Source organism: Pristiophorus japonicus, chromosome 11 (genome assembly GCF_044704955.1).
Source record: "Pristiophorus japonicus isolate sPriJap1 chromosome 11, sPriJap1.hap1, whole genome shotgun sequence".
In the NCBI taxonomy this organism is placed as follows: Eukaryota; Metazoa; Chordata; class Chondrichthyes; family Pristiophoridae; genus Pristiophorus; species Pristiophorus japonicus.
Window position 1 is genome coordinate 153,102,772 of NC_091987.1, and position 23,663 is coordinate 153,126,434.

Below are 23,663 nucleotides of genomic sequence, written 5' to 3' on the forward strand. Positions count from 1 at the left end.
CACACACACACACTTACCCCGACACACACACACACACTTCCCCCGACACACACACACACACACTTCCCCGACACACACACACACACACTTCCCCCGACACACACACACACACACACTTCCCCCGGACACACACACACACACACTTCCCCCGACACACACACACACACTTCCCCCGACACACACACACACACTTCCCCCGACACACACACACACACTTCCCCGACACACACACACACACACACTTCCCCCGACACACACACACACACACTTCCCCCGACACACACACACACACACTTCCCCCGACACACACACACACACTTCCCCCGACACACACACACACACACTTCCCCCGACACACACACACACACACCTTCCCCCGACACACACAACACACTTCCCCCGACACACCACACACACACTTCCCCCGACACACACACACACACACTTCCCCCGACACACACACACACACACACTTCCCCCGACACACACACACACACACTTCCCCCGACACACACACACACTTCCCCGACACACACACACACACACTTCCCCGACACAACACACACACACTTCCCGAACACTACCCCGACACAAGACACACACTTACCCCGACACACACTTACCCCGACACACACACACACACACACACTTCCCCCGACACACACACACACACACTTCCCCCGACACACACACACACACACACTTCCCCCGACACACACACACACACACACTTCCCCCGACACACACACACACACTTCCCCCGACACACACACACACACTTCCCCCGACGCACACACACACACACACACTTCCCCCGACACACACACACACACACTTCCCCCGACACACACACACACACACACTTCCCCCGACACACGCACGCTTCCCCCGACACACGCGCACGCACACACTTCCCCCGACACACACACATTTCCCCCCGACACACACACGCACACACTTCCCCCGACACACACACGCACACACTTCGCCCGACACACACACATTTCCCCCCGACACACACACACACACTTCCCCCGACACACACACATTGCCCGCCCGACACACACACACACACACACACTTCCCCCGACACACACACACACACACCCCCCGACACACACACACACACACACTTCCCCCGACACACACACACACTTCCCCCGACACACACACACACACACTTCCCCCGACACACACACACACACACACTTCCCCCGACACACACACACACACACACACTTCCCCCGACACACACACACACACACACACACACACACACACACACACACACACTTCCCCCGACACACACACACACACACTTCCCCCGACACACACACACACACACTTCCCCCGACACACACACACACACACACTTCCCCCGACACACACACACACACACTTCCCCCGACACACACACACACACACGCTTCCCCCGACACACGCGCACGCACACTTCCCCCGACACACACACATTTACCCCCCGACACACACACACACACACACACTTCCCCCGACACACACACACTTCCCCCGACACACACACATTGCCCCCCCGACACACACACAAACACACTTCCCCCGACACACACATACTTCCCCCGACACACACACATTGCCCCCCCGACACACACACATTGCCCCCCCGACACACACACACACACTTCCCCCGACACACACACACACACACACACACACACACCCCCCGACACACACACACACACCCCGACACACACACACACATTTCCCCCGACACACACACACACACACATTTCCCCCGACACACACACATTTCCCCCGACACACACACACTTCCCCCGACACACACACACTTCCCCCGACACACACACACACACACACACTTCCCCCGGCACACACACACACTTCCCCCGACACACACACACACACTTCCCCCGACACACACACACACACACTTCCCCCGACACACACACACACACTTCCCCCGACACACACACACACACACACCCCCCCCGACACACACACACACTTCCCCCGACACACACACACACACACTTCCCCCGACACACACACACACACACTTCCCCCGACACACACACACACACACTTCCCCCGACACACACACACACACACACTTCCCCCGACACACACACACACACACTTCCCCCGACACACACACACACACACTTCCCCCGACACACACTTCCCCCGAGACACACACACACACACTTCCCCCGACACACACACACACACACTTCCCCCGACACACACACACACACACTTCCCCCGACACACACACACACACTTCCCCCGACACACACTTCCCCCGACACACACACACACACACACTTCCCCCGACACACACACACACACACACTTCCCCCGACACACACACACACACACACTTCCCCCGACACACACACACACACACACTTCCCCCGACACACACACACACACACACACTTCCCCCGACACACACACACACACTTCCCCCGACACACACTTCCCCCGACACACACACACACACACTTCCCCCGACACACACACACACACACACTTCCCCCGACACACACACACACACACACTTCCCCCGACACACACACACACTTCCCCCGACACACACACACACACTTCCCCCGACACACACACACACTTCCCCCGACACACACACACACACACACACTTCCCCCGACACACACACACTTCCCCCGACACACACACACTTCCCCCGACACACACACACACACACACTTCCCCCGACACACACACACACACACACTTCCCCCGGCACACACACACACACTTCCCCCGACACACACACACACACACTTCCCCCGACACACACACACACACACTTCCCCCGACACACACACACACACTTACTTCCCCGACACACACACACACACACTTACTTCCCCGACACACACACACACTTCCCCGACACACACACACACACACTTCCCCCGACACACACACACACACACACTTCCCCCGGCACACACACACACACTTCCCCCGACACACACACACACACACTTCCCCCGACACACACACACACACACACACACTTACTTCCCCGACACACACACACACACACTTACTTCCCCGACACACACACACACTTCCCCGACACACACACACACACACTTCCCCCGACGCACACACACACACTTCCCCCGACGCACACACACACTTCCCCCGACACACACACACACACACACTTCCCCCGACACACACACACACACACACTTCCCCCGACACACACACACACACTTCCCCCGACACACACACACACACACACTTCCCCCGACACACACTTCCCCCGACACACACACACACACACACTTCCCCCGACACACACACACACACACACTTCCCCCGACACACACACACACACACACTTCCCCCGACACACACACACACACACTTCCCCCGACACACACACACACACACACTTCCCCCGACACACACTTCCCCCGACACACACACACACACACACTTCCCCCGACACACACACACACACACTTCCCCCGACACACACACACACACACACTTCCCCCGACACACACACACACACTTCCCCCGACACACACACACACACACTTCCCCCGACACACACACACACACACTTCCCCCGACACACACACACACACACTTCCCCCGACACACACACACACACACTTCCCCCGACACACACACACACACACTTCCCCCGACACACACACACACACACTTCCCCCGACACACACACACACACACTTCCCCCGACACACACACACACACACTTCCCCCGACACACACACACACACACACTTCCCCCGACGCACGCGCACGCACACTTCCCCCGACACACACGCACACTTCCCCCGACACACACGCACACTTCCCCCGACACACACGCACACTTCCCCCGACACACACACACACTTCCCCCGACACACACGCACACTTCCCCCGACACACACACACACACACACTTCCCCCGACACACACACACACACACTTCCCCCGACACACACACACACACACTTCCCCCGACACACACACACACACTTCCCCCGACACACACACACACACTTCCCCCGACACACACACACACTTCCCCCGACACACACACACACACACTTCCCCCGACACACACACACACACACACTTCCCCCGACACACACACACACACTTCCCCCGACACACACACACACACACTTCCCCCGACACACACACACACACACTTCCCCCGACACACACACACACACACTTCCCACGACACACACACATTTCCCCCCCGACACACACACACACTTCCCCCCGACACACACACACACACACACACACTTCCCCCGACGCACACACACACACTTCCCCCGACGCACACACACACACATTTCCCCCGACGCACACACACACTTCCCCCGACGCACACACACACACACACACTTCCCCCGACACACACACGCACGCTTCCCCCGACACACGCACGCTTCCCCGACGCACGCGCACGCACACTTCCCCCGACACACACACATTGCCCCCCCGACACACACACACACACACTTCCCCCGACACACACACACACACACATTTCCCCCGACACACACACACACACACACTTCCCCCGACACACACACACACACACACTTCCCCCGACACACACACACACACACATTTCCCCCGACACACACACACACATTTCCCCCGACACACACACACACACTTCCCCCGACACACACACTTCCCCCGACACACACACTTCCCCCGACACACACACTTCCCCCGACACACACACTTCCCCCGACACACACACTTCCACTTCCCCCGACACACACACACACACACACACTTCCCCCGACACACACACACACACACACACTTCCCCCGACACACACACACACACACACTTCCCCCGACACACACACACACACACACTTCCCCCGACACTCACACACACACACACTTCCCCCGACACTCACACACACACACTTCCCCCGACACACACACACACACACTTCCCCCGACACACACACACACACACTTCCCCCGACACACACACACACACACTTCCCCCGACACACACACACACACACACACTTCCCCCGACACACACACATTGCCCCCCCGACACACACACACACACACTTCCCCCGACACACACACATTGCCCCCCCGACACACACACACACACACTTCCCCCGACACACACACACACTTCCCCCGACACACACACACACACACACTTCCCCCGACACACACACACACACACTTCCCCCGACACACACTTCCCCCGAGACACACACACACACACTTCCCCCGACACACACACACACACACTTCCCCCGACACACACACACACACTTCCCCCGACACACACTTCCCCCGACACACACACACACACACTTCCCCCGACACACACACACACACACTTCCCCCGACACACACTTCCCCCGACACACACACACACACACTTCCCCCGACACACACACACACACACTTCCCCCGACACACACACACACACTTCCCCCGACACACACACACACACACACTTCCCCCGACACACACACACACACACACTTCCCCCGACACACACACACACACACACTTCCCCCGACACACACACACACACACACACTTCCCCCGACACACACACACACACTTCCCCCGACACACACGTCCCCCGACACACACACACACACACTTCCCCCGACACACACACACACACACACTTCCCCCGACACACACACACACACACACTTCCCCCGACACACACACACACTTCCCCCGACACACACACACACTTCCCCCGACACACACACACACACTTCCCCCGACACACACACACACTTCCCCCGACACACACACACACACACACACATTTCCCCCGACACACACACACACACACACACACACACTTCCCCCGACACACACACACTTCCCCCGACACACACACACTTCCCCCGACACACACACACACACACACTTCCCCCGACACACACACACACACACACTTCCCCCGACACACACACACACACTTCCCCCGACACACACACACACACACTTCCCCCGACACACACACACACACACTTCCCCGACACACACACACACACACTTACTTCCCCGACACACACACACACTTCCCCGACACACACACACACACACTTCCCCGACACACACACACACACACTTCCCCCGACGCACACACACACACTTCCCCCGACGCACACACACACACACTTCCCCCGACACACACACACACACACTTCCCCCGACACACACACACACACACACTTCCCCCGACACACACACACACACACACTTCCCCCGACACACACACACACACACACTTCCCCCGACACACACACACACACACACACTTCCCCCGACACACACTTCCCCCGACACACACACACACACACACTTCCCCCGACACACACACACACACACACTTCCCCCGACACACACACACACACACACTTCCCCCGACACACACGCACACGCACACTTCCCCCGACACACACACATTGCCCCCCCGACACACACACACACACACTTCCCCCGACACACACACACACACACATTTCCCCCGACACACACACACACATTTCCCCCGACACACACACACACACTTCCCCCGACACACACACTTCCCCCGACACACACACTTCCCCCGACACACACACTTACACTTCCCCCGACACACACACTTCCCCCGACACACACACTTCCACTTCCCCCGACACACACACACACACACACACACACACACACACACACACACTTCCCCCGACACACACACACACACACACTTCCCCCGACACACACACACACACACACTTCCCCCGACACACACACACACACACACTTCCCCCGACACTCACACACACACACACTTCCCCCGACACTCACACACACACACTTCCCCCGACACACACACACACACACTTCCCCCGACACACACACACACACACTTCCCCCGACACACACACACACACACTTCCCCCGACACACACACACACACACTTCCCCCGACACACACACACACACACACTTCCCCCGACACACACACATTGCCCCCCCGACACACACACACACACACACACTTCCCCCGACACACACACACACACACACTTCCCCCGACACACACACACACACACTTCCCCGACACACACACACACTTACTTCCCCGACACACACACACACTTACTTCCCCGACACACACACACACTTCCCCGACACACACACACACTTCCCCGACACACACACACACACACTTCCCCGACACACACACACACACACTTCCCCCGACGCACACACACACACTTCCCCCGACGCACACACACACTTCCCCCGACACACACACACACACACACTTCCCCCGACACACACACACACACACACTTCCCCCGACACACACACACACACACACACTTCCCCCGACACACACACACACACACACTTCCCCCGACACACACTTCCCCCGACACACACACACACACACACTTCCCCCGACACACACACACACACACACTTCCCCCGACACACACGCACACACACACTTCCCCCGACGCACACACACACTTCCCCCGACACACACACACACACTTCCCCCGACACACACACACACACACTTCCCCCGACACACACACACACACACACTTCCCCCGACACACACACACACACACACTTCCCCCGACACACACACACACACACTTCCCCCGACACACACACACGCACACACTTCCCCCGACACACACACACACACACACACACTTCCCCCGACACACGCACGCTTCCCCCGACACACACACACACACACACACTTCCCCCGACACACACACACACACACACTTCCCCCGACACACACACACACACACTTCCCCCGACACACACACACGCACATACTTCCCCCGACACACACACACACACACACACACTTCCCCCGACACACACACACTTCCCCCGACACACACACATTGCCCCCCCGACGCACGCGCACGCACACTTCCCCCGACACACACACACACACTTCCCCCGACACACACGCACACTTCCCCCGACACACACGCACACTTCCCCCGACACACACGCACACTTCCCCCGACACACACGCACACTTCCCCCGACACACACGCACACTTCCCCCGACACACACGCACACTTCCCCCGACACACACACACACTTCCCCCGACACACACACACACTTCCCCCGACACACACACACACTTCCCCCGACACACACGCACACTTCCCCCGACACACACGCACACTTCCCCCGACACACACGCACATTTCCCCCCCGACACACACGCACACTTCCCCCGACACACACACACACACACTTCCCCCGACACACACACACACACACTTCCCCCGACACACACACACACACTTCCCCCGACACACACACACACACTTCCCCCGACACACACACACACTTCCCCCGACACACACACACACACACTTCCCCCGACACACACACACACACACACTTCCCCCGACACACACACACACACTTCCTCCGACACACACACACACACACTTCCCCCGACACACACACACACACACTTCCCCCGACACACACACACACACACTTCCCACGACACACACACATTTCCCCCCCGACACACACACACACTTCCCCCGACACACACACACACACTTCCCACGACACACACACATTTCCCCCCCGACACACACACACACTTCCCCCGACGCACACACACACACTTCCCCCGACGCACACACACACACATTTCCCCCGACGCACACACACACTTCCCCCGACGCACACACACACACACACTTCCCCCGACGCACACACACACACACACACTTCCCCCGACACACACACGCACGCTTCCCCCGACACACGCACGCTTCCCCGACGCACGCGCACGCACACTTCCCCCGACACACACACATTGCCCCGCCGACACACACACACACACACTTCCCCCGACACACACACACACACACACACATTTCCCCCGACACACACACACACATTTCCCCCGACACACACACACACACTTCCCCCGACACACACACTTCCCCCGACACACACACTTCCCCCGACACACACACTTCCCCCGACACACACACTTACACTTCCCCCGACACACACACTTCCCCCGACACACACACTTCCACTTCCCCCGACACACACACACACACACACACACACACACACACACACACTTCCCCCGACACACACACACACACACACTTCCCCCAACACACACACACACACACACTTCCCCCGACACACACACACACACACACTTCCCCCGACACTCACACACACACACACTTCCCCCGACACTCACACACACACACTTCCCCCGACACACACACACACACACTTCCCCCGACACACACACACACACACTTCCCCCGACACACACACACACACACTTCCCCCGACACACACACACACACACACACACACACTTCCCCCGACACACACACATTGCCCCCCCGACACACACACACACACACACACTTCCCCCGACACACACACACACTTCCCCCGACACACACACACACACACACACTTCCCCCGACACACACACACACACACACACACTTCCCCCGACACACACACACACACACACACACACACACACACTTCCCCCGACACACACACACACACACTTCCCCCGACACACACACACACACACTTCCCCCGACACACACACACACACACTTCCCCCGACACACACACACACACACTTCCCCCGACACACACACACACACACTTCCCCCGACACACACACACTTCCCCCGACACACACACACACACACACACTTCCCCCGACACACGCATGCTTCCCCCGACACACGCGCACGCACACTTCCCCCGACACACACACATTTCCCCCCTGACACACACACATTTACCCCCCGACACACACACACACACACACACTTCCCCCGACACACACACACACACACTTCCCCCGACACACACACACACACACACCCCCCCCGACACACACACACACTTCCCCCGACACACACACACACACACACTTCCCCCGACACACACACACACACACTTCCCCGACACACACACACACACACACTTACTTCCCCGACACACACACACACACACTTCCCCCGACACACACACACACACACACACACACACACTTCCCCCGACACACACACACACACACTTCCCCCGACACACACACACACACACTTCCCCCGACACACACACACACACACTTCCCCCGACACACACACACTTCCCCCGACACACACACACACACACACACACTTCCCCCGACACACACACACACACTTCCCCCGACACACACACACACACACACACATTTCCCCCGACACACACACACACACACACACACTTCCCCCGACACACACACACTTCCCCCGACACACACACACACACACTTCCCCCGACACACACACACTTCCCCCGACACACACACACACACACACACACTTCCCCCGACACACACACACACACACTTCCCCCGACACACGCACGCTTCCCCCGACACACACACACACACACACACACTTCCCCCGACACACGCACGCTTCCCCCGACACACACACACACACTTCCCCCGACACACACACACACACTTCCCCCGACACACACACACTTCCCCCGACACACACACATTGCCCCCCCGACGCAAGCGCACGCACACTTCCCCCGACACACACGCACACTTCCCCCGACACACACACACACACACTTCCCCCGACACACCCACACACTTCCCCCGACACACACACACACTTCCCCCGACACACACACATTTCCCCCCCGACACACACGCACACTTCCCCCGACACACACACACACTTCCCCCGACACACACACACACACACTTCCCCCGACACACACACACACACACTTCCCCCGACACACACACACACACTTCCCCCGACACACACACACACACACTTCCCCCGACACACACACACACACTTCCCCCGACACACACACACACACACTTCCCCCGACACACACACACACACACTTCCCACGACACACACACATTTCCCCCCCGACACACACACACACTTCCCCCGACACACACACACACACTTCCCACGACACACACACATTTCCCCCCCGACACACACACACACTTCCCCCCGACACACACACACACACACACACACACACACACACACACTTCCCCCGACGCACACACACACTTCCCCCGACGCACACACACACTTCCCCCGACGCACACACACACTTCCCCCGACGCACACACACACACACACTTCCCCCGACGCACACACACACACACACACTTCCCCCGACACACACACGCACGCTTCCCCGACGCACGCGCACGCACACTTCCCCCGACACACACACACACACACACACATTTCCCCCGACACACACACACACATTTCCCCCGACACACACACACACACTTCCCCGACACACACACTTCCCCCGACACACACACTTCCCCCGACACACACACTTCCCCCGACACACACACTTCCACTTCCCCCGACACACACACACACACACACACACACACACACACACACACACACTTCCCCCGACACACACACACACACACACACACACACACACTTCCCCCGACACACACACACACACACACACTTCCCCCGACACTCACACACACACACACACTTCCCCCGACACTCACACACACACACACACTTCCCCCGACACACACACACACACACTTCCCCCGACACACACACACACACACACTTCCCCCGACACACACACACACACACACTTCCCCCGACACACACACACACACACTTCCCCCGACACACACACACACACACTTCCCCCGACACACACACACACACACACTTCCCCCGACACACACACACACACACACTTCCCCCGACACACACACACACACACACTTCCCCCGACACACACACACACACACACTTCCCCCGACACACACACACACACACACTTCCCCCGACACACACGCACACTTCCCCCGACACACACACACACACTTCCCCCCGACACACACACACACACTTCCCCCCGACACACACACACACACACTTCCCCACCACACACACACACACACACACACACACACACACACACACACTTCCCCCGACACACACACACACCACACTTCCCCGACACACACACACACACACTTCCCCGACACACACACACACACACACTTCCCCCGACTCACACACACACACACACTTCCCCCGACACACACACACACACACACACACTTCCCCCGACACACACACACACACACACTTCCCCCGACACACACACACACACACACTTCCCCCGACACACACACACACACACTTCCCCCGACGCACACACACACACTTCCCCCGACACACACACACACACTTCCCCCGACGCACACACACACTTCCCCCGACACACACACACACTTCCCCCGACACACACACACACACACTTCCCCCGACACACACACACACACACTTCCCCCGACACACACACACACACACTTCCCCCGACACACACACACACACACTTCCCACGACACACACACATTCCCCCCCGACACACACACACACTTCCCCCGACACACACACACACACTTCCCACGACACACACACATTTCCCCCCCGACACACACACACACACACACGCACACACACACACTTCCCCCGACGCACACACACACACTTCCCCCGACGCCACACACACACACACACACTTCCCCCGACACACACACACACACTTCCCACGACACACACACATTGCCCCCCCCGACACACACACGCACACTTCCCCCGACACACACACACACACACTTCCCCCGACACACACACACACACACACTTCCCCCGACACACACACACACACACTTCCCCCGACACACACACACACACACTTCCCCCGACACACACACACACACTTCCCCCGACACACACACGCACACTTCCCCCGACACACACACACACACATTTCCCCCGACACACACACACACATTTCCCCCGACACACACACACACACTTCCCCCGACACACACACTTCCCCCGACACACACACTTCCCCCGACACACACACTTCCCCCGACACACACACTTACACTTCCCCCGACACACACACTTCCCCCGACACACACACTTACACTTCCCCCGACACACACACTTACACTTCCCCCGACACACACACTTCCCCCGACACACACACTTACACTTCCCCCGACACACACACTTCCCCCGACACACACACACACACTTCCCCCGACACACACACACACACACACTTCCCCCGACACTCACACACACACACACTTCCCCCGACACTCACACACACACACACTTCCCCCGACACACACACACACTTCCCCCGACACACACACACACACACTTCCCCCGACACACACACACACACACTTCCCCCGACACACACACACACACACACACTTCCCCCGACACACACACATTGCCCCCCCCACACACACACACACTTCCCCGACACACACACATTGCCCCCCCGACACACACACACACACACACACTTCCCCCGACACCACACACACTTCCCCCGACACACACACACACACACTTCCCCCGACACACACACACACACACTTCCCCCGACACACACACCACACACACACACACACACACACACACACACTTCCCCCGACACACACACACACTTCCCCCGACACACACACACACACACTTCCCCCGACACACACACACACTTCCCCCGACACACACACACACACACTTCCCCCGACACACACACACACACACTTCCCCGACACACACACACACACACTTACTTCCCCGACACACACACACACACACTTCCCCCGACACACACACACACACACACTTCCCCCGACACACACTTCCCCCGACACACACACACACACACTTCCCCCGACACACACACACATACACACTTCCCCCGACACACACACACACACACACTTCCCCCGACACACACACACACACACTTCCCCCGACACACACACACACACACACTTCCCCCGACACACACACACACACACACTTCCCCCGACACACACACACACACACACTTCCCCCGCACAACACACACACACACACTTCCCCCGACACACACACACACACACACTTCCCCCGACACACACACACACACACACTTCCCCCGACACACACACACACACACACACACTTCCCCCGACACACACACACACACACACACACTTCCCCCGACACACACACACACACACTTCCCCCGACACACACACACACACACATTTCCCCCGACACACACACACACACACACACACTTCCCCCGACACACACACACTTCCCCCGACACACACACACACACACACACACTTCCCCCGACACACACACACACACACTTCCCCCGACACACACACACACACTTCCCCCGACACACACACACACACACACACTTCCCCCGACACACACACACACACACACACTTCCCCCGACACACGCACGCTTCCCCCGACACACACACACACACACACACACTTCCCCCGACACACGCACGCTTCCCCCGACACACACACACACACTTCCCCCGACACACACACACACACTTCCCCCGACACACACACACTTCCCCCGACACACACACATTGCCCCCCCGACGCACGCGCACGCACACTTCCCCCGACACACACGCACACTTCCCCCGACACACACACACACACACTTCCCCCGACACACACACACACTTCCCCCGACACACACACACACTTCCCCCGACACACACACACACACACACTTCACCCGACACACACACACACACACTTCCCACGACACACACACACACACTTCCCCCGACACACACACACACACACTTCCCCCGACACACACACACACACTTCCCCCGACACACACACACACACTTCCCCCGGCACACACACACACACTTCCCCCGACACACACACACACACTTCCCCCGACACACACACACACACTTCCCCCGACACACACACACACACACTTCCCCCGACACACACACACACACTTCCCCCGACACACACACACACACTTCCCCCGGCACACACACACACACTTCCCCCGACACACACACACACACTTCCCCCGACACACACACACACACTTCCCCCGACACACACACACACACTTCCCCCGACACACACACACACACACACTTCACCCGACACACACACACACACACTTCCCACGACACACACACACACACTTCCCACGACACACACACATTTCCCCCCCGACACACACACACATTTCCCCCCGACACACACACACACTTCCCCCGACACACACACACACACTTCCCACGACACACACACATTTCCCCCCCGACACACACACACACTTCCCCCCCGACACACACACACACACTTCCCCCGACGCACACACACACACATTTCCCCCGACGCACACACACACTTCCCCCGACGCACACACACACACACTTCCCCCGACACACACACGCACGCTTCCCCCGACACACGCACGCTTCCCCGACGCACGCGCACGCACACTTCCCCCGACACACACACATTGCCCCCCCGACACACACACACACACACTTCCCCCGACACACACACTTCCCCCGACACACACACTTACACTTCCCCCGACACACACACTTCCCCCGACACACACACTTCCACTTCCCCCGACACACACACACACACACACACACACACACACACACACACACTTCCCCCGACACACACACACACACACACACACACACACACACACTTCCCCCGACACACACACACACACACTTCCCCCGACACACACACACACACACACACACTTCCCCCGACACACACACACACACACTTCCCCCGACACACACACACACACACTTCCCCCGACACACACACACACACACTTCCCCCGACACACACACACACACACTTCCCCCGACACACACACACACACTTCCCCCGACACACACACACACACACTTCCCCCGACACACACACACACACACTTCCCCCGACACACACACACACACACTTCCCCCGACACACACACACACACACACTTCCCCCGACACACACACACACACACTTCCCCCGACACACACACACACACTTCCCCCGACACACACACACACACACACACACACACACACACACACTTCCCCCGACACACACACACACTTCCCCCGACACACACACACACACTTCCCCCCGACACACACACACACACTTCCCCCCGACACACACACACACTTCCCCGACACACACACACACACACACACACACACACACACACACTTCCCCCGACACACACACACACACACACACTTCCCCCGATACACACACACTTCCCCGACACACACACACACACACACTTCCCCGACACACACACACACACACTTCCCCCGACACACACACACACACACACTTCCCCCGACTCACACACACACACACACTTCCCCCGACACACACACACACACACACTTCCCCCAACACACACACACACACACACTTCCCCCCGACACACACACACACACTTCCCCCCGACACACACACACACACTTCCCCCCGACACACACACACACACACACACTTCCCCCGACACACACACACACACACACACACACTTCCCCCGACACACACACACACACACTTCCCCCGACACACACACACACACACTTCCCCCGACACACACACACACACTTCCCCCGACACACACACACACACTTCCCCCGACGCACACACACACACTTCCCCCGACACACACACACACACTTCCCCCGACACACACACACACACACACACACTTCCCCCGACACACACACAGACACTTCCCCCGACACACACACAGACACTTCCCCCGACACACACACACACACTTCCCCCGACACACACACACACACACACACACTTCCCCCGACACACACACACACACACTTCCCCCGACACACACACACACATTTCCCCCCTGACACACACACACACACACTTCCCCCGACACACACACACACACTTCCCCCGACACACACACACACACTTCCCCCGACACACACACTTCCCCCGACACACACACACACACTTCCCCCGACACACACACACACACTTCCCCCGACACACACACACACACTTCCCCCGACACACACACACACACTTCCCCCGACACACACACACACACTTCCCCCGACACACACACACACACACTTCCCCCGACACACACACACACACACTTCCCCCGACACACACACACACACACTTCCCCCGACACACACACACACACACTTCCCCCGACACACACACACACACACTTCCCCCGACACACACACACACACACTTCCCCCGACACACACACACACACACTTCCCCCCACACACACACACACACACTTCCCCCGACACACACACACACACACACACTTCCCCCGACACACACACACACACACACACTTCCCCCGACACACACACACACACACTTCCCCCGACACACACACATTTACCCCCCGACACACACACATTTCCCCCGACACACACGCACACTTCCCCCGACACACACGCATACACACTTCCCCAGACACACACACACACTTCCCCCGACACACACACGCACACTTCCCCCGACACACACACGCACACTTCCCCCGACACACACACACACACACACTTCCCCCGACACACACACACACACACACACACTTCCCCCGACACACACACACACACACTTCCCCCGACACACACACACACACTTCCCCCGACACACACACACACACTTCCCCCGACGCGCACACACACATTTCCCCCGACGCACACACACACTTCCCCCGACGCACACACACACACACACACTTCCCCCGACGCGCACACACACACACACACACTTCCCCCGACACACACACGCACGCTTCCCCCGACACACACACACTTCCCCCGACGCGCACGCACACTTCCCCCGACACACACACATTGCCCCCCCGACACACACACACACGCACTTCCCCCGACACACACACACACACACACACACTTCCCCCGACACACACACACACACACATTTCCCCCGACACACACACACACACATTTCCCCCGACACACACACACACACTTCCCCCGACACACACACACACACACTTTCCCCGACACACACACACACACTTCCCCCGACACACACACACACACTTCCCCCGACACACACACACACACTTCCCCCGACACACACACACACACTTCCCCCGACACACACACACTTACACTTCCCCCGACACACACACACTTACACTTCCCCCGACACACACACACACACACACACACTTCCCCCGACACACACACACACACACACTTCCCCCGACACACACACACACACACACACTTCCCCCGACACACACACACACACACACACACACACTTCCCCCGACACACACACACACACTTCCCCCGACACACACACACACACACACTTCCCCCGACACACACACACACACACTTCCCCCGACACACACACACACACACACTTCCCCCGACACACACACACACACACTTCCCCCGACACACACACACACACACTTCCCCCGACACACACACACACACACACTTCCCCCGACACACACACACACACACACTTCCCCCGACACACACACACACACACACACTTCCCCCGACACACACACACACACACACACACACTTCCCCCGACACACACACACACACACACTTCCCCCGACACACACACACACACACACTTCCCCCGACACACACACACACACACACTTCCCCCGACACACACACACACACACTTCCCCCGACACACACACACACTTCCCCCGACACACACACACACACACTTCCCCCGACACACACACACACACACTTCCCCCGACACACACACACACTTCCCCCGACACACACACGCACACTTCCCCCGACACACACACGCACACTTCCCCCGACACACACACACACACACACACTTCCCCCGACACACACACACACACACACTTCCCCCGACACACACACACACACACACACACTTCCCCCGACACACACACACACACTTCCCCCGACACACACATACACACTTCCCCCGACACACACACACACACTTCCCCCGACACACACACACACACATTTCCCCCCCGACACACACACACACTTCCCCCGACACACACACACACACTTCCCACGACACACACACATTTCCCCCCCGACACACACACACACTTCCCCCCCGACACACACACACACACACACACTTCCCCCGACGCACACACACACACTTCCCCCGACGCACACACACACACATTTCCCCCGACGCACACACACACTTCCCCCGACGCACACACACACACACACTTCCCCCGACGCGCACACACACACACACACACTTCCCCCGACACACACACGCACGCTTCCCCCGACACACACACACTTCCCCCGACGCGCACGCACACTTCCCCCGACACACACACAGACACACTTCCCCCGACACACACACACACACTTCCCCCGACACACACACACACACTTCCCCCGACACACACACACACACTTCCCCCGACACACACACACACACTTCCCCCGACACACACACACATACACTTCCCCCGACACACACACACTTACACTTCCCCCGACACACACACACACACACACACTTCCCCCGACACACACACACACACACACTTCCCCCGACACACACACACACACACACACTTCCCCCGACACACACACACACACACACACACACACACACTTCCCCCGACACACACACACACACACTTCCCCCGACACACACACACACACACTTCCCCCGACACACACACACACACACTTCCCCCGACACACACACACACACTTCCCCCGACACACACACACACACACTTCCCCCGACACACACACACACACACACACTTCCCCCGACACACACACACACACACTTCCCCCGACACACACACACACACACACTTCCCCCGACACACACACACACACACTTCCCCCGACCCCCCGACACACACACACACACACACACTTCCCCCGACACACACACATTTCCCCCCCGACACACACACACACACACTTCCCCCGACGCACACACACACACACACACACACACACACTTCCCCCGACACACACACACACACACACACACACTTCCCCCGACACACACACACACACTTCCCCCGACACACACACACACACACACACACACTTCCCCCGACACACACACACACACACACACTTCCCCCGACACACACACACACACACACTTCTCCCGACACACACACACACACACACTTCCCCCGACACACACACACACACACACTTCCCCCGACACACACACACACACACACTTCCCCCGACACACACACACACACACACTTCCCCCGACACACACACATTTCCCCCCGACACACACACACACACACTTCCCCCGACACACACACACACACACACACACTTCCCCCGACACACACACACACACACACTTCCCCCGACACACACACACACACACACACTTCCCCCGACACACACACACACACACTTCCCCCGACACACACACACACTTCCCCCGACACACACAACACACACTTCCCCCGACACACACACACACACACTTCCCCCGACACACACACACACACACACTTCCCCCGACACACACACACACTTCCCCCGACACACACACACTTCCCCCGACACACACACACACACTTCCCCCGACACACACACACACACACTTCCCCCGACACACACACACACACACTTCCCCCGACACACACACACACACACTTCCCCCGACACACACACACACTTCCCCGACACACACACACACTTCCCCCGACACACACACACACACACTTCCCCCGACACACACACACACACACTTCCCCCGACACACACACACACTTCCCCCGACACACACACACACTTCCCCCGACACACACACACACACACACACTTCCCCCGACACACACACACACACACACACACACACACACTTCCCCCGACACACGCACACACACACTTCCCCCGACACACACACACACACACACACTTCCCCCGACACACACACACACACTTCCCCCGACACACACACACACACTTCCCCCGACACACACACACACACACTTCCCCCGACACACACACACACACTTCCCCCGACACACACACACACACTTCCCCCGACACACACACACACACACACTTCCCCCGACACACACACACACACACACACTTCCCCCGACACACACACACACACACACTTCCCCCGACACACCACACACACACACTTCCCCCGACACACACACACACACACACTTCCCCCGACACACACACACACACACTTCCCCCGACACACACACACACACACTTCCCCCGACACACACACACACACACACACACACACACTTCCCCCGACACACACACTTCCCCCGACACACACACACACACACACTTCCCCCGACACACACACACACACACACACACACTTCCCCCGACACACACACACACACACACACACTTCCCCCGACACACACACACACACACTTCCCCCGACACACACACACACACACTTCCCCCGACACACACACACACACACTTCCCCCGACACACACACACACACACACACTTCCCCCGACACACACACACACACACTTCCCCCGACACACACACACACACACACTTCCCCCGACACACACACACACACACACTTCCCCCGACACACACACACACACACACACTTCCCCCGACACACACACACACACACACTTCCCCCGACACACACACACACACACACACTTCCCCCGACACACACACACACACACACTTCCCCCGACACACACACACACACACACTTCCCCCGACACACACACACACACACACTTCCCCCGACACACACACACACACACTTCCCCCGACACACACCACTTACCCCGACACACACACACACACTTCCCCCGACACACACACACACACACTTCCCCCGACACACACTTACCCCGACACACACACACACACACACACCTCCCCCGACACACACACACACACACACTTACCCCGACACACACACTTCCCCCGACACACACACACACACACTTCCCCCGACACACACACACACACTTCCCCCGACACACACACACACACACACACACACTTCCCCCGACACACACACACACACACACACACTTCCCCCGACACACACGCACACCACACTTCCCCCGACACACACACACACTTCCCCCGACACACACACACACTTCCCCCGACACACACACACACACTCCCCCGACACACACACACACACACTTCCCCCGACACACACACACACACACTTCCCCCGACACACACACACACACACTTCCCCCGACACACACACACACACACTTCCCCCGACACACACACACACACACTTCCCCCGACACACACACACACACACACACACTTCCCCCGACACACACACACACACACTTCCCCCGACACACACACACACACACTTCCCCCGACACACACACACACACACTTCCCCCGACACACACACACACACACACACTTCCCCCGACACACACACACCACACTTCCCCCGACACACACACACACACACATTCCCCCCGACACACACACACACCACTTCCCCCGACACACACACACATCGACACACACACTTCCCCCGACACACACACACACACACACTTCCCCCGACACACACACACACACACACACACTTCCCCCGACACACACACACACACACACACTTACTTCCCCCGACACACACACACACACACTTCCCCCGACACACACACACACACACATTCCCCCGACACACACACACACACACACACCGACACACACACACACACACACTTCCCCGACACACACACACACACACTTCCCCCGACACACACACACACACACTTCCCCCGACACACACACACACACACACTTCCCCCGACACACACACACACACACACACACTACACACACTCCCCCGACACACACACTTCCCCCGACACACACACACACACACTTCCCCCGACACACACACACACACACACACTTCCCCCGACACACACACACACACACACACTTCCCCCGACACACACACACACACACACTTCCCCCGACACACACACACACACACACTTCCCCCGACACACACACACACACCCTCCACTTCCCCCGACACACACTTAACACACACACACACTTCCCCCGACACACACAACACACACACTTCCCCCGACACACACACACACACAACTTCCCCCGACACACACACACCACACACACTTCCCCCGACACACACACACACACACACTTCCCCCGACACACACACACACACACACTTCCCCCGACACACACACACACACACACACACTTCCCCCGACACACACACACACACACACTTCCCCCGACACACACACACACACACACTTCCCCCGACACACACACACACACACCATTCCCCCGACACACACACACACACACTATGATCCTCCCGACACACACACACACACACACTTCCCCCGACACACACACACACACACACACTTCCCCCGACACACACACACACACACTTCCCCCGACACACACACACACACACACACCTCCCCCGACACACACACACACACACACTTCCCCCGACACACACACTTCCCCCGACACACACACACACACACTTCCCCCGACACACACACACACACTTCCCCCGACACACACACACACACACACACACACTTCCCCCCGACACAC

General features: G+C 58.1%; 1 protein-coding gene across 6 annotated transcripts in view; it reads left to right on the forward strand.

Annotated features, from left to right (window-relative positions):
• The window catches only part of ppef1 (protein phosphatase, EF-hand calcium binding domain 1), a 197,430-nt gene that overhangs the window by 105,274 nt on the left and 68,493 nt on the right, over positions 1-23,663 (forward strand). The window lies entirely within an intron of this gene.